Source organism: Panthera onca, chromosome B1, assembly GCF_046562875.1.
Source record: "Panthera onca isolate mPanOnc1 chromosome B1, mPanOnc1 haplotype 2, whole genome shotgun sequence".
NCBI lineage: Eukaryota > Metazoa > Chordata > Mammalia > Carnivora > Felidae > Panthera > Panthera onca.
This window is the reverse complement of record NC_138342.1, coordinates 121,498,991-121,522,387: the sequence shown is the minus strand read 5'-3', so window position 1 is coordinate 121,522,387 and position 23,397 is coordinate 121,498,991. Positions and strand designations below refer to the sequence as shown.

At 35.1% G+C, this 23,397-nt stretch overlaps 1 long non-coding RNA gene across 4 annotated transcripts in view; it reads left to right on the top strand.

The window, feature by feature from the left end:
- Positions 1-20,511: 20,511 nt before the first annotated feature.
- The window catches only part of LOC144616030 (uncharacterized), a 118,891-nt gene continuing 116,005 nt past the window's right edge, over positions 20,512-23,397 (top strand). For all 4 annotated transcript variants that reach the window (XR_014137547.1, XR_014137549.1, XR_014137548.1 and 1 more), the window contains exon 1: positions 20,512-20,630. This is a non-coding gene — a long non-coding RNA (uncharacterized LOC144616030). The remainder of the gene's footprint in view (positions 20,631-23,397) is intronic.

Below are 23,397 nucleotides of genomic sequence, written 5' to 3'. Positions count from 1 at the left end.
ATCATTCATATTCCTGGCTTGGTGGAAATTAGTAGTAAGAAACATTTAACTGCTATTAAACATGTGCATGTTGATATGCATGTGGTCTAGGCACTTCCCTGTAGTGTTTATAATGAGAAAGAAGAAAGAAAGAAAGAAAGAAAGAAAGAAAGAAAGAAAGAAAGACAGAAAGAGAGAAAAGAAAGAAACAGAAAGAAAAAGAAAGAAAGACTTAAAGAAAAGAAAGAAAAAAAGAGAGTTCTTATCATAGCCAGTAGTATTTTTTTTCCAAGAAATTCAGTGGTATGTTAAAATGTCATCTTTATAGGTATCAGATATGTTTTTAACTAAAGTGTGCTAGAATATACCCAATGTACTACAATTATCAAATGGAGATTTCATTTCATGACTATTGTACTTAACATTTTATAGAAATGTTTCTTTACAGAAAGAATCTCATGATTTCGTTGCCTGCTTTTATCCTGAGTTTAATTAGAATCTTTTTCAAGTAGGACATATAATTAGCAATTATCACCCAAAAATACACTGTGTCAATTTTGTAATTATAAGATATTTCAGTTCAGAACAAGAGTAAAATCATTAGAGATGTCAAAAAACTAATAAAATCTTGCAAAATCTTATCAGAGTGGTGTTGCAAAAGTAAGAGTGAGTTGTATTTATATTGCTATTAAAACAATGAAAAGTGCATTAAAGTGTTATAGAGGCTCATAGGTAAAATATATGAAAGGAAATGAACATTTTGTCTTCATATCAGGATGGCAGTTAAGGATTCCATGTGATTTCAAGTTACTAATATTAATATTGTTTCAAAGAGCCTCAATTAAAAAGAATCTTGCAGTGGAAAGACCAGTTAGAATACAGTTTTCCATAACTTGAGCTGGAAAATAATATGTCCCCAAATATCTGCTTTTGACAAGTTTAATTTCAATGACATTACAAGAATATCTGAGTACTTACCATGTTTAAGATACTTTACCTTTGGAGGAGTTAAGATGGTGGAGAAGCAGGGGACCCTGGGCTTTCTTCTTCCCTCTAATACAACTGTATTGAGATCAGATCACTTGAAATGCCCAGGAAATCGATCTGTGGACTGGAAAAAGTATCTCCACAATTGGAGGGAGACAACTTGGCAGATGTGAGGTGTGTGGAAGTAAATTGGGGGAATGAAAAACTATGATGCTGTAGAGAGGAGGGAAAGGGTCCCATGGAGAGACAAAAGGGAGAGAAAGAGAGAGGGGCTGAGAGTGTGGCATCAGGTTTCCACAAGAAGAAAACCTCTCTGAACCAAGGACTGGGGAGCAAGAAGTACTGAGTGTGACAGTGTTTTTTTCCAAACAGTGTTTGGAGCTCAAACTCTGAGGTTTTGGAGGTGCATGACTTTCTCTAGAGTGGAGCTGTGTGCGCACTCCTGGGGAGGAAGGAGCTGGCCTGTAGTGCATAGGGTGGTGTAGGGATCTCCAGGGTGCACTGGGAGAGAACATTTCCCTTCCTGGAGTACTTTTGGAAGACGATGTATTGCTCTCCAAGGACAAAAGAGCCTATAGGCACCAGCAAAAGGCGTTTCATCAGCATGGGACAGAGGTGCACCCAGAGAGCAGATAACCTGGTCACTGCTTTTTGTGGTGCTACAGATAGATTCCATGCACTGCACAGGCATGGGACTGTTTTTCTGGGATAAAGGATATCAGACACAGTATGGAGAGGCTCTACTCTGGAGGAGGGGGAAGGTCCACATGGTGCTGGGTCCTTTAAAACTTAAGAGTTTTGGGGGTGCCTGGGTGGTTCAGTTGGTTAAACATCCGACTCTTGATTTCAGCTGAGGTCATGATCTCACAGTTCATGAGTTCAAGTTGCACATTGGGCTCTGTGTGGCACAGTGTGGAGCCTGCTTGGCAGGCTCTCTCTTTCTCTCTCTCTCTCTCTAACTAGGTGTGCTTTGATTTGTTTGTTAAAACAATGTGCATGGGCTCTCTCTCTCTTTCAAAATAAATAAACTATAAAAAATCATTAAAAAACAAACAAACAAACAAGCAAACAAAAACTTTTGAATTTTGAATCCCAGCCGCATATGACGGGAAAAATGCAGAGGAACTGTGATGCAGGGCGAGTTGACTTCCCTTGCTATTCTGTAAGGGCTGTCTGAACAGCAAGTGGTGTGAGTTGCCTGTCTGGGAACAAAAGATTGGGGTGGTGCCATTTCTCCCCCAACACCAACATGGTGGACCTTCATAGAGCAAAATAGTACTCCCAGGGGAGATGGGATCTGCTTACTCCAAACCCCACTCCCCTCTGTCTGGCAACTGCTTATTTACTGGAGCAAGACTGACTCTGAGCTGATGCATCAGGCCTCTCCTCCAGAAGACCAGCACAGCCAGCAGCCCCCATGCACCAAGTGTACTGAAAATTGAGTGCTTCAAAATGACACCTGAACAAGAATTTAGAACAACCGTCATAAGACTACTAACTGGGATTGAGAAAAACATAGAAGACACTAGAGAATCCCTTATTGCAGAGATAGAAGAACTAAAAACCATTCAAGCTGAAATAAAAAAAAATGCTATAACCAATATAGCATTGGATACAGTCACAATGAAGATTGAAGAAGCAGACCAGAAATGGGGGATATAGGAGATAAAATTATGGAAAATAATGAATCTGAAAAGAAGAGGAAAAGAAAAGTATTAGATCACAAGGACGTATTTAGAGAACTTAGTAATTCCATAAAATGAAACAGTATCCATATCATAGGAGTTCCAGGGGAAGAAGAGATGGAAAAGGGGGCAGAATGTTTATTTGAACAAATTATAGCTGAGAACTTCCCTAATCTGGGGAAGGAAACAAACATCAAAATCCAGGAAGGACAGAGAACTCCCATCAAATTCAATGAAAGCTGATGAACATCAAGACATATCATAGTAAAAATTTTTAAATATAGACATAAGGAAAGAATCCTGAAAACAAAAAGAGAAAATAAATCTCTAACCAAAAAGGGAGAACAAATCAGGTTTGCAGCAGATCAGTCACAGAAACCTGACAGGCCAGAAGGGAGTGAGATGAGATATACAAAATGCTGAGGGGGAAAAATATACAGCCAAGAACTCATTATCCAGCAAGACTGTCATTCAGAATAGAAGGAGAAATAAAGATTTTTCTAGACAAACAAAAACTAAAGGAGACCATGACCTCTATACCAGCCCTGCAAGAAATTTTAAGGGAGACTCTGTGAGTGGAGAGAAAAAAAAATAGCAAAGCAACAAAGACTACAAAGGACCAGAGAACATCACCAGAAACACAAATTTTACAGGTACCACAATGACACTAAATTCATATCTTTCAATAATCACTCTGAATGTAAATGGTAAAATTGCTCCAATCAAAACACATAGGGTATTAGAATGGATAAAAAAAACCCCAAAACAAAAACCAAGATCCATCTGTATGCTGTTTATAAGAGACTCATGTTAGATCTAAAGAGACCTGTAGGTTAAAAGTGAGGGAATTGAGAACCATCTATTATGCTAATGGATGTCAAAAGAAAGCTGAAGTAGCCATACTTATATCAGACAAACTAGATTTTAAACTAAAGACTATAACAAGAGGTGAAGAAGGGCATTATATCATAATTAAGGGGTCTATCTACCAAGATCTAACAATTGTAAATATTTATGCCCCCAACTTGAAATAACCCAAATATATAAATCAATTAACAACAAACATAACAAAGGGCTTTGACAATAATACAATAATAGTAGGGGACTTTGACACTTCACTTATACCAATAGATCATCTAAGCAGAAAATCAACAAGGGAACAAAGGCTTTGAATGACACACTGGACAGGTGGAATTAACAGATGTATTCAGAACATTTCATTCTAAAGCAGAAGAATAAAAATTCTTCTCAAGTGCACATGGATCATTCTCCAGAATGGATCACATACTGGATCACAAATAAGCCCTCAACAAGTACAAAAAGATCGAGATCATACCATGCATATTTTCAGATCACAACGCTATGAAACTTGAAGTCTACCACAAGAAAAAATATGGAAAGCCCTCACATTGAGGTTAAAGAATATCCTACTAAAGAATAAATGGGTTAACCAGGAAATTGAAGAAGAAATTAAAAAATATAGGGAAGCAAATGAAAATGACAACACAAGTATATTGCAATTCAGGACTATCTCAAGAAGCATGAAAATTCCCAAATACACAATCTAACCTTACACCTAAAAGAGCTAGAAAAGGAACATCAAATAAAGCCTAAAGCCAGCAGAAGAAGGGAAATAATAAAGATTAGAGTAGAAATGAACATTATAGAAACAAACAAAAAACAGTAGGACAGATCAACGAAACTAATAACTGGTTCATTGGAAGAATAAAAAAAAAACTAATAAACCTCTAGCCAGACTTACCAAAAAGAAAAGAGAAAGGATCCAAATAGATAAAGTCATAAATGAAAGAGGAAAGATCACAATCAACACTGCAGAAATACAAAAAAATATAAGAGAATACTATGAAAAATTATATGCCAACAAACTGGGTAATCTGGAAAAATGGACAAATACTTAGAAACTCACAAACTACCAAAACTGAAACAGGAATAAATAGAAAATTTGGACAGACCTATAACCAGAAAAAAACATGAATCAGTAATCAAAAATCTCCTAGCAAACATGAGTCCTGGGCCAGATGGCTTCCCAGGGAAATTCTACCAGACATTTAGAGTTAATACCTATTCTCAAACTGTTCCAAAAAGTAGAAATGGAAGGAAAACTTCCAAACTCATTTCATGAAGCCAGCATAACCTTGATTCCAAAACCAGAAAAGTGCCCCACTAAAAAGAAGAATTATAGGCTAATATCCCTGATGAAACTGTATGCAAAAATTCTCAACAAGATACTAGCAAATTGAATCCAAAAGTACATTAAAAGAATTATTCACCATGATCAAGTGGGATTTATTCCTGTGCTGAAGGGCTGATTCAATATTCACAAATCAATCAATGTGATATACCACATTATAAAAGAAAGGATAAGAGCCATGTGATCCTCTTAATAGATGCAGAAAAAGCATGTGACAAAACACAGCATCCATTCTTGATAAAAAAATCCTCAAAAAAGTAGGGATAGATGGAACATACCTCAACATCATAAAGGCCATATATGAAAGGCCCACAGCTAATATCATCCTCAATGGGGAAAAAACTGAGAGCCTTTCCCATACGGTCAGGAACAACACAAGGATGCCCACACTCACCATTACTATTTAACATAGTACTGGAACTCTTAGCCTCAGGAATCAGACAATAAAAAGAAATAAAGGGAAAAGTCAAAACTTTTACTATTTGCAGATGACATGCTACTTTCTATGCAGAAAACCCAAAAGACTCCACCAAATTCACCGGAACAAATACAAGAATTCAGCAAAGTTGCAAGATATTAGATCAATGTGCAGAAATGTGTTGCATTTCTATACATCAATAAAGAAGCATCAGAAAAAGAAATTAAGGAATAAATCCCATTTACAATAGCCACTAAATCAATAAGATACCTAGGAATAAACCTAACTAAAGAGGTAAAAGAACTGTACTCTGAAAACTAAAGAATACTTATGAAAGAAGTTGAAGAGGGGACAAGAAATGGAAAAACATTTTATGCTCATGGATTGGAAGAACAAACATTTAAAAATATCTGTACTATCCAAAGCAATCTACACATTTAATGCAATCTCTATCAAAATACCACCAGCATTCTTTGCAGAACTAGCACAAACAATCCTAAAATTTGTATGGAACCTCACAAGACCCCAAGTAGCCCAAGTAATTGTGAAAAAGAAAAAAACTGGACTCATCATGATTCTGGATTTCAAGCTATATTACAAAGCTGTAGTCATCAAGACAGTATGGTACTGGTACAAACACCGACACATGGATCAACGGGACATAATAGAAAACACAGAAATTACCCACAGCTATATGGTCAACTCATTTTCGACAAAGCAGGAAAGACTAGCCAATGAAAAAAGACAGTGTCTACAACAAATGGGATTAGGAAAATTGGACAGCAACATGGAGAAGAATGAAACTGACCCACTTTCTTATATCATACACATAAATAAATTAAAATGAATTAAAGTCTTAAATTTGAGACAGGAAACCATCTAAATCCTAGAGGGAACACAGCCATCAACCTCTTTGACCTCAACCAGAGCAAATTCTTACCAGGCTTGTCTCCAGAGGCAAGGGAAATGAAAGCAAAAATGAACTATTGGGACTTCATCAAGATACGAACTTCTTCACAGCAAAGGAAACAATCAACAAAACTAAAAGACAGCCTATGAGATAAGAGAAGATATTTGATGACATATCAGATAAAGGGTTAGTATCCAAAATCTATAAAGAACTTATCAAACTCAACACCCCCGAAATTAATCATCCAGGTAAGAAATGGGGAGAAGACATGAATAGACACTTTTCCAAAGAAGACACCCAGATGGCTAATAGACACATGAAAAGATACTCAATATCACTTATCATTAGGCAAATATAAATCAAAACCATGATGAGATACCATCTTATACCTGTCAGAAGGGCTAAAATTAACAACAGAATAAACAACAGGTGTTGGCAAGGATGCAACGAAAGAAACCTCTTGCACTTCTGGTGGGAATGCAAACTGGGGCAGCCACTGTGGAGAACAGTATGGAGTTTCTTCAAAAACTAAAAATACAACTACCCTATGATCCAGCAGTTGCACTATTACATTTTACCTGAAGGATACAAATATACACATTTGAATGGGTACATGCCCCGCAGTGTTTTAGCAGCATTATCAATAATAGCCAAACTATGGAGAGAGCCCATGTGTCCATTGACTGATGAATGGATAGAGAAGATGTGATATATATATATAATGGAATTTTACTCAGCCATCAAAAAAAACTCTTGTGTTGAAACAACGTGGATGGAGCTAGGATGTATTATGCTAAGAGAAATAAGTCAATCAGAGAAAGGCAAATATCATATCAATTTCACTGGCATATGGTATTTAAGAAACAAAACAGAAGAACATATGAGAAGGGGGGAAGAGAAAAAAGAGAAGCAAACCACAAAAGACTCTTAATAATAAAGAGCAAACTGAGGGTTGATGGAGGAGGTGGTTAGGAGATGGGCTAGATGGGTGATGGGTATTAAGAAGGGCACTTGTGAGATGCCTGGGTTACTCAGTTGGTTAAGCATCTGACTCGACTTTGGCTCTGGTCATAATCTCAGCTCCAGTTATGATCTTGGTTTGTGAGTTCAAGCCCTACATCAGGTTCTGCACTGACAGTGTGGAGCCTGCTCTAGATTCTCTCTCTGCCCCTGCGTGGCTCTCTCTCTCTCTCTCTCAGAAATAAATAAATGAATATGAAAAAAAAAGTAGGGCACTTGTTATGATGAACACTGGGTGTTGTATGTAAGTGATGAATCACAATCACTGAATTCCAATTCAGAAACAAATATTGCGATGTATATTAACTAAAATATAAAAAAAGATATTTTACCATCACAAAATAGACTTTTGCATTAAATATTTAAAAAATAAAAATGTAGGCATTCTGTTTAAAGTTTTGAAATAATACAGTCTTTTTAAGTGCAGTGATTGGTTTCATAGAATAAGTGGCATAGAGATTTCTGTGTCTTAGAACATACCCCATATAGATGCCTAGGCAATGAATATAAATGTGGATGGAAAATAAGGGCTGTAAGTACTTAATGTATTATAGTGAGCGTTACACATTCCTGTATGCATATTAACCAATCAAGAATTGTGAGAAAAAAATAATTCTTCCTTTTTGAAATAGCAGAGGACTTATAATCAAAAGATTCCTGAGAAAGATATTTGAATTTGGTTGTTTTAATGAAAGGAAGGTAATATGATATTAAATTATTTAGAGTAAAGGAATAATCATTTCATTCCATAAATGAATGTCATACATGACTATTAGAATCTCACTGCTGAATGCTACTTCTCAGAAGTATTGGTTAAGTTTTCAAAGAAATAATATTAGTCTGCTATAACAACTGCTAACATTTTTTCCCCACTTGGTCTTCCACAGTAATCTGTTCAATATATTGTACTTTACAAGGAATAATATTGCTGGCTGCAACACTTACTTGCTGGTAGTTAATGAATTTTTTTTATGCTTTCTTATTTATGAATGTAATTCCAGTGTAGAAACTCTATTTGTTCATTAATTAAATATCAGGTCACTAAGAAGTATTAAGTTCTTTTCATCCAAATGTATCAAAGCAATGTCAGTAGTTTTGTTCTTGGATTGGAACATATATTCACTTTACTGAGCCCATGATTTTTTGTATTATGGTGATCAGTTCTGCACCTAATTTCCAAATGAAAACAGACACTTTATCAGAGAATACTCTGCCCCATTTTGTTTTCCTATTTTTCTTCAGCTAAGAATATTACAGTATCTCATTTTCTTTTCCTTATTGCTATTTTGTATGGATTGATTGTTTCAATGTTTTTCCCATAGTAAGAGTCACATCTTTTTCCTATTCACAGTGCTAGATGATTGTCTCATTTAGCATATATTTGTTAGCTTGATTTCTTATTTCTGGACTAATTATTTTACTTTCTAAGGCACATTGGCAAAAAGAACAGACAGTTAAACACTCGCTATAGGTTCTAATATCTTTTCTTTTTAATTCACCAACAGTAAATACAACATTTAAACAATAGCAATAAAACCTAACTAGAAGTTGTCAAATCACATTGCATTTTCCCGTGTTTGGAATGTTTCAAACTATCTCTATATTAGACATATTTTCTTTGAAGTGGAAACTCGTGGGATTGCTTGCCCCTCTGAGTTATCTTGGAGTACTCTTATTCCCCGCTAACTCTGTCTACATGGCTAAAGTGAGAGTAGCCATGTTAACTGGACTCCTGACCATCTCTATGCAACATGCTGGCCCAGTCAGAACCTCTCTGAAATTAAGCTATCAAGTTTTGGTAGTATTCTGGCTGGCCTTTTGAATTTCAACACTAGACTTCATTGTTGGTCATATTTTCTGCCCTATGGATTATATAAAAGCAGAGAATGCCTGGGTATAGAGATAGAAAGAAGACTAGAGCTGTTTTCAAATGAGTGTGGTAAAAGATGGGGAAAGAGCCATGATGGCATTTGAACTACTAGTTCTCTTTTTTCTGAGGCCCAGCTGCATCTATGTCTTTGAGATACTTTTATATTCTTATGGTAAAGTCCCTTTTAAAAATTTATGCTACTCTGGTCTTCTTCCTTTTGTTAACAAAAGAGTTATATTAAATATATTTCATAAGATTCCAAATATTGAATATTAGTACTGTATCTTTAGTACTGTACTAGTACTGTATCTTGACATTATAAAACAAATCACAACATAAAAACAAAACATAAATATATGATCTCCTCTATCATTTAATAAAAGAATATTTTCTAGTCTGTGGTCCTTCTTAGATGATATCAAACAGCCCAACAACACCCTTGAAATTTGATAACTGGGTGTCATCTAGGTGGTGGTTTATCAGTGTTTTCCTGATCTGTCAAAGATAACCTTCTTTAATATTTTAAATATTTTTACATATTTTATTTATTCCTTAAAGGCAATATTTATTATTGGGTTATATTTTCCTTCTGATTTTCTTTATATTTTGCTTATCTTTTCTCAAGGGAAAAAAACTATCTTTGTATGTTTGTCTATGTACATACCCACATATGTGTACACATATATATATGTCTGTATATATGTGTGTATGTTTATAAATATGAAATATTAAAATGCACTGAGCCACACAGGTGCCCCTATATAGTCTTTATTATGTTGGCCCAAGTCTTACCTTTATTGTTAGTGTCCCTCAATTGTCTAAAGTATTCTGGGTCTTGGCAGTGACCAGTGACAGGCAAGGTAGAAGCCAGTGCCTTGGGTAGCACCTGGGCAAGTTAGAATGTTGACTCCAACTCTTTCTTTCTCCAAGGGGAAGTTGAGACTGGTGTTTTTTCACTCATTTGCTTAGGACTGAATTATATGGGTGTGTACAGGCTATTCTAAATTGCTTCCTTTGTTCTCAGAAGCTCTCAACCTTGAGATCTTTCCTGTCATTGCTCAGATTCAGGCAAGGCAGAAACAAGTTTCTTAGGTAGCCTCTAGAAATAGATCTATGGATTTATGGTTCAATCCTTTCCTTCCCTTCCCAGGGAGAATCTGGGAGCTAGGGATTTCCTCCTGATTGTGTGGCACTGTTTTGGAGGAGGGGGGCACTTATAATGACAGGGAATCATAAACTCAATGAGTTTTTTAAAAAAAGTTTTTTTTTTTTTTTTTTTAAATTTTGAGAAAGAGAGAGAGCATGTGCAAGAGGGGAAGGTACAGAAAGAGGGAGAGAGAGAATCCCAAGCAGGCTTCACACTACCAGTGCAAAGCCTGATGTGGGAATTGAACTCATAAACTTTGAGATCATGACCTGAACCAAAGTCCCATGTTCAACCAACTGAACCACCCAGGTCCTGTTTTTATGCTTGCTAGAAGCCTCTCAACTGGTTTCTGAATTTCTCATGAAGAAAATTGGGCTGTGCATTGTTGAATTAGTGTGTCCAGGCGGGGAAAGAGAGCAGAAGCTTCCTATTCTGTCATCTTGACATCATTCCTCTTTGCTGTCACTTAAAAAAACATTTACTAATTGGCTACCGAATCCTGGGAGTTGTGCTAAACTCTGGAGGTTCTGAGGTTAAGTTTCATTATGCACACTGCTATAGGTGTTTTCTTCTTCTTTTTTTTTAAAAAAAATTTTAATGTTTATTTTTGAGAGAGAAAGACAGAGAGAGTCAGAGCATGAGCAGGGGAGGGGCAGAGAGAGAGAGGGAGACACACAATCCAAAGCAGGCTCCAGGCTCTGAGCTGTCAGCACAGAGCGTGATGTGGGGCTTGAAATCATGGACCACAAGATCATAACCTGAGCCGAAGTTGAACATTCAACTGACTGAGCCACCCAGGCACCCTGGTGTTTTCTTCTTATTTTCACTTTTTTCTCTTTATATACTTGTTTTCAGAATAATGATTTATTTCTTTAACATCCTCAAATGTTCACCAATTAGTTCCATTTTTAAAAAGCATCCAGAATTTTAACATATTAAATGTTTCAAACTGTTATAGTCAATATTATTTTTGCTCCATTTGTCCCATTTGTGAACAGTGGTACCTCTGTCTAGCTGGCTCTTGAATACTTATGTCACAGTTCTAGTAGTTGTCTTTGATAATTTATTGTTTTCAGGATAAGATGTTTCAAACGCATTTTGTACATTTCTTTCTGAGCTCTGGGATCATCTAATTCTTCAAAAATCTCTACTCTTCCTGGTGGGGAATATTTAGACACTGATATATGGATGTGATTCCTTAGGATTTTTAATCTTCAGTATAACATTCTCATTTTCTTGTTTTCATAGTTAAGTTGTTCTGGTTATCTATTGCTGTGAACAAACCACCCTAAAACTTTAGTAGCCTAAAGTAACAATTATTATCTCTCACAATTTTGTGGGTTGGCTGGTCTCATCTGGCCACTTATTCCTTAGGGACTTTCATGAGATTGCAGCTGGGTAATGTTCACGCTGAAATCATGTGAAGGCTTGAATGGGATGGATGTACAAAATGGTCTCTTCACTCCTATACCTGTCACCTCAGCTGGGAAGATTGTAAATGCTTGGGACTGGCCTGTCATCTATCTCTTTTTTCATGCAGTCTCTCTACAATGACAGGTTGACCTTCACAGTGTGTGGGTCTCAGAAGTGTCAGACATTTTGCTACTGTTGGCTGGCTTCCACCAGAATGAGTGTCATAAAAGACCATGGCAGAAACTATAAGATTTCTTCTGACCTAGACTCGGAAGTCACATAGAATCCCTTCCACCACAGTCTATTGGTTACAATAGCCAGCTCACATTTAATATAGAAGGCCACTGGACTTATCTAAAAGGGATTCATATGGTACACTGTAGGGTCATACTTGGACAAAACCAAGTATTCATATCATCTCTTAATAACATTGCTAGATCTGAAAAGCATACAATGGGATCTTATCAAATGTTCATTTTATTTATTCAACTGTTCCTACTGTACTATGTGCAAGGCACTACTCTAGGAGCTGGAAATACAGTTGAAAAAAAAGGTACACAGACACACAGACACACACACACACACTCCCAAACATGCTAATTGGTCTCAGTTTACATTTGTGACTGCCAACATTAAATTCAATGTGGGACAGAACTAGAGAAGGAAAGACCTACTGGGAGGCATGGTTCATTGCGGGACTATCTATGCAGAATAGCTACCACATATATCAACCCCATTAATAATACCATTTAGACACTGAGAAATATACAGTAGCATTATAAAATGCTTATTTTATTTATTCATTTAATTTAGAATCAAACTCCCACACCCCTTCTTCCCACTATTATTTTAGCAAAAGTTGATTGATACAATTTTTGCATGATCAGTCTGGCTTCTGTGTTGAGAATAGACTGAAGGAGGGCAAAGACAAAAGCTATTAAAAAACGGATTGCAAAAAATCCAACAAGAAGATGATAGTGGTTTGGACCAGGACTCTATGACACTCTAAAGGTCTCCATTTCCCCTTTTGTGAGCACCTCTGTCAGATCCCATGGCTTTCTAGTCACTCACAGATATAAGAACAGGTTTCTTCTGAAGTTATTACTACTGTCTTTAGGCTTTCAAATATACCACTCAACCTAATTGTATCTCCAATTTAAAGCTTTTCTCCCTCTGACCGCTCCCTAGAGCCCAATCCTGGGCATGGCCTGTGGCTAGACACTAGCAGCAAGAACCAAGGCAAGGTGTGATTTCATGCTATCTGCTGTTTTTTCCTCTCCTTTCCCTCTGTCTGTTGCTCTTGGTTCCCACAGGGTTGGAATAGGATGCAGGGGGGATTAGAGGAAGTAGCAGAAGTCTTATAACTTAACTATTATTGTCACTGATGTCTTTGCAGACACCAGGCTGCAGGTGTTTGTTCTTTGGAGCACTGCAAGGACTTCTTTGCCACCCTACCAATACACCTGAAGTCTCTAATAGTAGGGTTTTTGGCTTCCCTTTTCCAAGACACCTTTAAGACTGTGGCACTTATTCTAAATGGTGCAAGTAAAGGCACCACTCTGCTATTCTCTCTCTGTGTCCTACTCTTGCCATCTGCTCAAAGTAGCTACAGGGAATATGTGTCAAATTTTCCCAGGACCTCTCATATCCTAATCCATATTGTATTAGCCATATATTCCAGGGGCCATGTATTCCACACTAAGTATCCAGACAGAGAAAGGGATGCCACTCTCCTCTTCTTTCAGCCACTCCTGATCTCTGTAACCGATTCTCTTGGAGATTATCCTCAATTAGATTGAAATGAGGAAATAGAGGGAAAAGCCATAATACTCTTCTCCCTAGGCTGACAACTCATATCTCAGATCAATTCTCTATTACAATAACTTTCTTTTGCATTGTTTTCTCTTTAAATCCAGCCTGAGGTGGATAGATTGAAGTAAAAGAATCAGATCTGATTTTAATTTCTTTTAATAAGCCCCAGAGTGGATATTTGGCAGTTCCTTGGCATTCTCCTTAAAATGGGGCTTCTTTGAACATTTATCCAATATTCCTAAATCACAGAAAAGTCTAATGTAAAATCCCATTTCCTAAGTATTTTGTTCATTGATTTAATTGTTAAAAATAGTTGTGTTCTTGGCTGGTGGGTGGGAATGTTTTTCTTTTAAAAGCTTTTAAAAAAGTGTTTATTTAGTTTTGAGAGGGGGGAGAGAGGCAGAAGAGAGGGACACAGAGGATCCAAAGCAGGTTCTATGCTGACAGCAGTGAGCTCAACGTGGGGCTCAAACACACGAACCATGAGATCATGACCTGAGCCTTAACTGACTGAACCTCCCAGGTGCCCCTGGAAATATTCATTGTCTTATAAAATTGTATATCATCTGGTTTTTTTTTTATTCATAGTCACATTATATAATCATTTATTAGATTTACTCCATTTTGCTTTTAGCTCTTCACAATTGGCCCCTAAGAGCCATGATATTAGAATTATGAATTTTGCTGAGATAAGAATGTAGACTGAGCCAGCCTGGGTCTGAGTGCAGCACTTTTATCTCAGTAGGGCTTTGTTGTGCTCTACTTGTCAACAGTAACTCTGTAAGTGATGAAATGTGTCCGTCTTTGAGAAAATAACTACTGAGAGAAGACTTTAGCACAGGTGGAAAAAATAGCTAAATTGCTAGATAAGGATGTGCTGGGAATCACATGACTTTTTACTGAGGTGTGATTTAGGGTAAAGCTGAACAAATATTTCAGTATTTATCATTCTGGAGATTATGAACACCTCACCATATAACCAGAGCAAATGTAAATTCTGTGTGTTATTTCATATATACATCTATTTTATAAAAGTCTCTCTTATATCTGCTGTTACAATCTCTTGTAGCTGTCTTTGATGTGCCTGATTTCTTTTTTATTTTTTGGCAGTATTTTTCAGAGTTGTATTTACTACTTTTCCTAAGAATCACCTCTCAGTTTTCTGATTTACAAATGTCCACACCTTTTCATCAACTCTCTCACTAGACATTTGCTTGCCTTGCTTATTTCAAGTCTTTGTTCAAATGTCACCTCTTCAAAGAAACCTTCTGTGACCCTTTTATCTAAAAAAAAAAGTAACTTTCTGCTACCCCATTTTGCCTTACATTAAAATTTTTGATTGAAGTATAGTTGACATATAATATGAATTTCAATTATACAGCATAGTGATTCAGCATTACATTACAAAATGCTCATCATGATACGTATAGTTATCTTTCACCATACAAAGTTATAATATTATTGACTATATTCCCTACACTATATTTTTTATCCTCATGACATTTTATAACTGGAAGTTTGTACCTCTTAATATCCTTTATTTATTTATTTATTTTTAATTTTTTTAAAGTTTATTTATTTTTGAGAGGGAGAGAGACAGAACACGAGTAGGAGAGGGGCAGAGAGAGAGGGAGACACAGAATCCGAAGCAGGCTCCAGGCTCTGAGCTGTCAGCACAGTCTGATGCAGGGCTCGAACTCACAAACCACAAAATCATGACCTGAGCTGAAGTTGGATGCTTAACTGACTGAGCCACCCAGGTGCCCCAATATCCTTCATTTTTTTCCTTACTATATATTTCTTCACAGCATTAATGACAATATAACATTGTTATATAATTAGTTGTTTATGTACTTACATATTTACATATTTACTTACAGTGTCTGGAAAGCACTATGCCTTTGCCAAATACTTGTTAAGTAAATAATTGAATACAGCGAACAACTTTACTCATCCTGTTTTCTTAAGAATTTATTTCCTAACAATCTTAAGTTGAATTATGAGTGCATTTATTTCCACTTTTATTTAATAGGCAGAGCATTTAATTAAAAATACCTTATGACTGTAGTTTAGATTTTTCTGTTCATCCTAGAGTTAAAAGAGCAAGGCTTTTTTATATTTCCAAGTGATTTGATAATTTTTTAAGTGTTTTTGTTGTTAATTACCAGTGTTAACTTGCAAATATAGAATATGAGCTTTGTAATATGTGTTTCTTAGCATTTATTGGGATTACCTTTATGAAATACAACATAATAATTTTTATAAGTGTTCTGTATGAATAAAGTTCATTTTATTTAATATAAACTTAATTTTGCTATTTAAACCCTTATGGGATATTGGTCTTTTTTTTTTTTTTCTGTAAAAGAGAGTTGCTTTAAATTCTTATAACAAAAATAATTTTTCCATTTGTATTGTCTTCTACCTTCAGCATGGAAGTTCACTTCTGTTTCATTGTGATTGTGAATTAAATTGCTTGTTGATACAAATGACTGCCTTTTTAATGCTTTATTATATTCAATTTTACTATGATTGAAATTAATATTACTACTTGCTTTCCTTTGGTCTGATTTTGCCTATTAGTATTTTGGTGTCTTAATGTTTGGTATGAACACTGAAGTTGAATATTTTTAGGTTTTGTCTTAATAGGTGATTCAGTTATTTTTTGTACAAACTTTTTAGGATGATCTTATTTCTGTTATCTTTATTTTTTCATTTTGAATATCTCTGTATTAGTTTTTTTTCTCTGATTTTTCTTTTTCTAGTGATTGAAAAGAAAATATCTTCTTTAACTTCAAAAATAAGTTACTTTTTTACAATTGCTTGAAAATAAGTTTTATCTAATCAAATAGACACGAATATGAATTTTTGAGTTCTATAGAAAATAAAAAATTTGGTGTATTTTCCTTTCCATCACTTTTGACTTCTTAATATAATATAGGGTTATAAATGTTAATTATTATTTTTGTTATTTTGTTATAGATTTAAGCTTTGTTTCTTTTTCAAGCCTTTTAATTTTTGCTTTTATAAGTGGCAAGGGCTGTTGTTAACAAATTGAATTCCAATATATATGATTCTCATCTTTTTTTTTTTTTAAATAAACCTTCCCTTATACACACAGATGCAATCAGAGCTTTACATGGTAACATGTCTATTCAACTAGAGTCTTTAGTTCCTAATCTCCTGTAGGTAGTTGAGGCCTGTGACTAAGTTTTGTTCAATAGGATATAAGCAAAGTGATGTGTGCAATTTCCAAATCATGATTGTGTAAGGAAATTACTTGTTTTCCACACGACCTATTTCCTATTTTCCATGGCCTAGAATGTGGAAATGATTGTCCTTGCCAGTTTTAACCCTATGTATATATATATATGGATAATATTCTAAGGGATGGCCAAGCAAGATGATAGAAGGATCTGAGTCTTATAACGTTATGGACTGTCTACCTACCTACCAGGGACTGCCTTTCCTGTCTTGACTCTTATGAGAGAGAAGTAGACTGCAATCTTGTGTGGGTTACTGCATTTTGCAAGTCTTTTGTTTCAGCTTATTAACCTGCTCCATAACTAGTACACCTTATTTTCAAGTTTTTATATTTTAAATTGTTGATATAGTCCTCTATACTTCTAGTTTCTCATTTTTTTATTTTTAGTACTCCAAAGAAAAATTTTTAATTTTTCAATTATATATATATATATATATATATATATATATATATATATATATATGTAGTATATGCCTTAGCCATTTCATTGTGTTATCTTTTCTGGGTGTAAAATAATTGCCGCATCTTTCTCTCCCCAGTTTCTGAATAAAATTCTGGTGTTCTGGAGGCAGTGAGAGAGGCCTAACTTTTTTTTATTCCTTAAAAGTAATCTATTTCTACTTGAAGTTTTATAAAATCTTACTTTGGAATTTAATTTTTGTTTAGTTTACATTTAATTTATCCTGTTTTATATTAATCTTGCCTAGGATTTAGTAAGTCTTTTTGATCTGTCAAAATCTGTGCTTTTATTTTTTCTTTCTAATAAATTTTTTTATCAATTACTAATCACAATTACTAATTTTGCTTTTTTGAAGGTCTCCTTGATTTTTATTTTTCTCTGTTAACTCATTTTTCATCATGTGTCTTATCTTTTATTTCATTTGGTCCATGGTTTCTTACATTTAATTGAGATCATTAAAAAACAGACACAATATAATCTTTTATGTTTTGAATAAATGTTAGAGGTAGACACCTGTATGTATTTTTAGGGAAATAGCTAAGTTCTTTCTTATATGTCACAGAGGATTTTTTATTCCAAATGTTCCTTTTTCCCCATTTCTTTCTGATTTCTCAAACTTGAGTGAGGAATTATTTCTCTGGGCCTGCTATTTGTCAAGTAAGGTGTTAGTTTTATTCCCTTTGAGTTTATATGTTATCCACACCTTTATTGCTAGAATTCCCCTATCAGTTCTTAACCTGACAACCATCTTCATGAGCACACATTTAGTACCTTTCTGGTGTATAGCAGATATTCATTTAGGATGGCTTCATTAGGTAGAGTGAGAAATTTCTTCTCTCAGTTTTGGATTCTTGAAGTGTGAGGAAGTAAATTTATTTTTGGAATTTTCAAAAACTATTTTGAACTTTGGATAATTTATTATGGATCATACATGACCAGTATAATATCTAGACTGTGTGCTTTACTCTGATCTAACTGACCTTAATTTACCACTTCAAAACAATCACCACTACCTATTATGTACCAAGTATTTAGCACTAGAAGTTGTTGCTTCCTGAATGGGTGTAGAAAGAGACGTAAAGGTAAGCATAGTGGGAAAATCTGCAGTATTTAGTAGTTGACTGGTATATTATGACTTTTTCCAATTCATTTTTATAAACTGAATAGCTGTATCAAAGGTCTTATTAATGATTATTTTATAACCAATGGAAGCCATAATTGGGGGTAGATAATTCATCAATAATTGATTTTTTACATGTTTCTATTGTTCTTACAAACCTCATAACTTTTTCCTTTATCTTTTTATGAGAATATAAAGCAATATGTGTCAGTTTCAGTTTTCAGTTAGTCAGCATTATTATGACCTAAATGTTCTAATACTTTACCTCAATTTTGTGTTAAGTCTTTTCATGCTTTGGGGAGAATAGTTCTTATTTTTTGAACTAAACAAAAAATGAATTGATGTGAATTTCAAGCCCCAAACCATGCAGAACTGTCATTGGCATTCCCAAAGGTGCTTACTTGCCTGTGGGAAAGACTTGTTTTGCCTGAAAACCCTCTGAATGTGCATGAAAATTCATAGAAGTCAATTTGCAGCTCACTCTGTGTAGTGGGTCTGTTAGACCTCCCCAGAAGTAAGTAATGTGTAAAAATGGTCACTTAGAGTGTCTTTAAGCAAATATTTCTACAAAGACAAAAATCCATTAGAAGCTTATGAAAAATACAAACATTTCTAGCAGTCTAATGACGATGTGCATCCATTCTCTACCTTAAATTTAAAATGTTTCTCTCACAAAAGCTCTCAGGGTACAACCTCTTACAGGCTTTGCAGAAGATCCCCATTCCTAAGTGCTGAGCTAGTATATTCATCCTAGCTTTGAATGTTATGTATACTCTTCATCTAATCAGATCAACCCACTTATTATTTTTCAAATATGAATTACCTTCTGTATTTAGGCCCTGGACTATCGCATTGTGGAACTGGTTTTTATTCTAGAAGGAAGTGGCAGAAATTTACTCATTGATCTTGTTTTGGCTCTCCTTCATTTTGATTTTTCATATTCTCATAAGTCCTGGGGCTCCATGTAATTACCTGTCTTAATCTTTGGCAATTGCATTCTCTTGCTAATTCCTGTGTGTCTAGTGTTTTTTGTTTTGTTTTGTTTTGTTTTTTTTAGTGTTTATTTCTGTGTGTGTGTGTGTGTGTGTGTGTGTGTGTGTGTGAGAGAGAGAGAGAGAGAGAGAGAGAGAGAGAGAGAGAGAGAAAGCATGAATGAGGGAGAGGCAGAGAGAGAGGGAGACACAGAATCTGAAGCAGATTCCAGGCTCTGAGCTGTCAGCCCAAAGCCTGACGTAGGGCTTGAACCCACGAACTGTGAGATCTTGACTTGAGCCGAAGTCCTAGGCCCAACCAACGAGCCACGCAGGCACCCTGACTGTCTAATTTTGATCTCTAGTTCCAGCTTGGTTATTAGTTTCCAGACTTCTCTGTTACCTGACCTCTAACTTTTGTCCAAGTCATACCTTTGGTTATCTGAATTTGGTTCCACTCTTAAGTCTTCAGTCTCAACTGCTGAAAGTTTTGAAATAACAAAACTATTGGCAAATTCATATTTAATGTATGTGTGAGTTTTGGTATGTATATGTGATTATAGCACAATTTAACAAAATGTAGATATTACAAAGCTTCCTAAATTGCCTCCAAAAGTAACTACCATTTAAATTAAGAAAAAAAAACGAGTAGTTTTCTACCATGCCCTCCTCAATGTGGCTTTCAAAAACTTAATACGTTCTTTAAAAACATCAGTATTGCAGAAATCAAAGATTATGCATTTCCAACTGCTTGCATTGCCTCTAAGCCAAGATCACAGGGTTCTGTATCTCCTTTTTCAAGTTAGAGATTATTAAAATACATTCATCTTTGTTATATTATATCCACCACCGCCTGAGAAGTAATAAAACTACTGAATTAAAAGTATCATTAGGTAGAGGGGAAAAGAGTAGGAAAGAAAAAAGGAATGGAGGTATTATATTTATTCTTGGGAAACTGATATATTAAAGAAATTACATTTTTAATGTAATTTTTACCTTGATAAGCCTATTTACCCTCTTTAAAATAAGGGGATTAACTGAGCTTAGTTTTCTGGAGTCTGACAGTGTTCTTCTTAGACAGCTTATTAATAATTCCTATCCTTATAACATTTTTCACCCCTGTAAAAATATATGGGGACAAGATGATTTTATATAATATGTTTCCTTTTTGGAATGTTGATAATACATTCTAGGGAACTGATGAGTCATAAAGGTACAGGTGTGTGACATTTAATAACAGTTTAACTTCATCATGTATAGTTAGCACTCACTACAAATACATAAGGGAAAAAGCCATAGTAGAGAGCCTTAGCACAGGGAAGAGAAATACTGACTGGTGGCTAATGATGAATCTGTTATAAAAGGTAACTATCACTGTGACTTTAATTTAAATACATTGCTCTCTATATGTCTCATACATATATCTCATAAATCTCATGTATGAATAATTTTTAAACTGCTGCATTTTGCTTGAAATAAAAATCAAAATATTTTTTCCTTTGTGTATATTTAAGCACTTCTAATTTTTTTTTTAGAAATATTATTCTTTCTGGTCTCCTGTTTGGAACTCCTTGGTGTTGTATTTGATAAGTTAGCTACTTTCTCTTGGATCAACTGTTAGCTATCTACATTATAAAGTTAGCATTTTATTTTAGAATATTTTTTATTTTGCTTTTGCTTAAGTTGTCCTTTTATTTTTCAATATTCCAGTTTTTCTCAGTTATTCTGAGTTTAAACATTTTAGTTGATTTATCATTGGTATCCCAACTTTATTACTGTCGTTCATTAATGTAATGCCAGAACCGCACTTTGTAGTTTATACAGTTAAATACAAATAAGATGGGTCATTGCTTGAGGTACAGCTTCTTACCTTAGAATATGAGTGACATTTTCATAGTGCATATAACCCCTGAATAGATATGACAGTTCTTAACTAATAGAGGTAAAAGTTTTTCACGGTAGAAAGCTAGTGTGATAAGGTCACAAGGTACCTATCTCATGTGAGGGTGAAAAGGATGCTGTTTAATATTGACTTATAGAAAAGAAATGAAATACCTTCTAATCCTTTAAATTTTTGTGTCAGTAGGCATTGATGGGCATTAGAAGATATATTTCTCATCTCATATATTTTCTCAACAATTAATAACAGGATAGTCTAAAGACAAATCATCATAGGAGTGCCTGGGTAGCTCAGTCAGTTAAGTGCCCGACTGTTGATTTTGGCTCAGGTCATGATCTCATGGTTTGTAGGATTGAGCCCCATGTTGGGCTCTATGCTGACAGCACAGAGCCTGCTTGAGATTCTCTCTCTCTGCCTCTCCCCTGCTCATGCTGTCTCTCTCTCTCTCTCTCTAAATAGATGAATAAACATTTAAAAAAAGAAAAAAAATCATTATAGCTCAAAACTACAGGGACAGGAAGCAAGAGAAACACAATGTTCAATTTGCAGAAAAACCTCCAAGTTTGTTTCTTTGTAAAATGTTTTACTGAGAAAAGTAAATCAATAAGGAGTAAGAAACATAATATGGGATAGAATACATATGCTTAAAATTCTAAAAATATTCTTCAACATACAACAAGATCAGGCAAAACCAAAAAGTTATAAATTTCCATTACTGTCTGTAATTTGTCTGAAAAAAATTAATTCAGATTTTAGTTCCAGAACTGAATTAAGGTATCTATGCATGGTTGGAGTCTTAATATTCTTCTCTGAGGACACATAAAGTCACAAAATAAACCCACCACTTGTTTGTAAACATATAGTCAAGCTGTCACCAAGTACTTTGGCTGCAATCTTCACCTTTCTTAAGCAGCTAAAACCCTTGAAATTTTAAATCCAAGTTAAAAAAAATGTTTTGGAATTCTTCCTACTGTGTGAGCTTTCTTGATTCTTTCCTATTATCTTTGTCCAGTAACCCTACAGAGTTTATTACTGTGCCCTTGGGAGCATGGAGAGAGGAAGCCATTATATCAAAGTATAATCCTCGTTTTGTAATGGAGGCTGGTCCAGCAATCAATTCCTGTCTGAAAGATCACCACATTGACATACTAATGATTTTTTTTGTTTTGTTCTCAACATTTAATTTTAATTTTAAAATTTAAATTAAATTAAATTTAATTTAAGTAATTTTAATTTAAATTTAGTTTTAAATTTAATATATTTAATTCATCATCTCATTAGGGGCTGTGAGTACAATATGACTGTTTGTGAGCATAAATTAAACTTTGGTTTAATCATAACATACTGTAATACATGGAGTAAGGGATTGGGCACACTAACTGGTTTCAGAAACAAGAAGAGGATGCATAGAACCCTTATTTCTATTAATTTAGGAAGTCTTTTTATTTTGGCAAAGTTTTGAACTGATTCATTAATTCCTGAAATTCAAAGTGAACTCTATTTAGTAGTGGAGAGTTATAGTGAGTTTAGTTTAACATTCTACTGGGAGCCCATATTTAGTCTTTGTTAAAATCCGTGTTTAAACAGAATTTCTACCAAGTTCCTATGACCCTATTCTCATAGAGTATTCAAGTTCTCAGAGTTTTCTAGCATGAAGACTTGGTAGGGTATTTTGCAAATGTTCACAACCCCTCAAAAGAAAACTATCCTGTGCCCTGACTCTGCTAATGGAGAGTCATAGGCAGCCTGTCCTTGTACCAGCTTTTTTTCTACTCTTCCCTTTACTCCCACATGTGGTTTTCCACCTGGATTTAGAAAGCCAAGATAGACCTTGGTGCTCATGTCTTGATTATAATGTGAGTGAACCAATGAGCATCTAGCCCAAGGGTAGTTAATCGTTGGGCTAGCAGGTGACTAGAAGGTGCTTCCTTGTGGAAAGTGGCCCATGCAAAGTATACTTGTGCCAGTTAGTTCTGGCTGTGGGTCATGTCAGTTATGCAGTTCAGAGACAGTTAATAGAGGGAGGCAATGCTAAATGGCTATGACAACAGTAGAGCCACATGAAGCTCCATAGAGCTCATTGACAGAAGCCACGAGAAGTAAGCAAAGAGGGTGAGAGGTGGGTGGTAGCAGAAGAAGAAAGAAGTACTCAGGGGGTAGCTGTCACATTAGCTATGGGGCACTAGAGTGAGATCTAGATTCCTACTGCTTGGCTTCCCAGCAGCCTTATA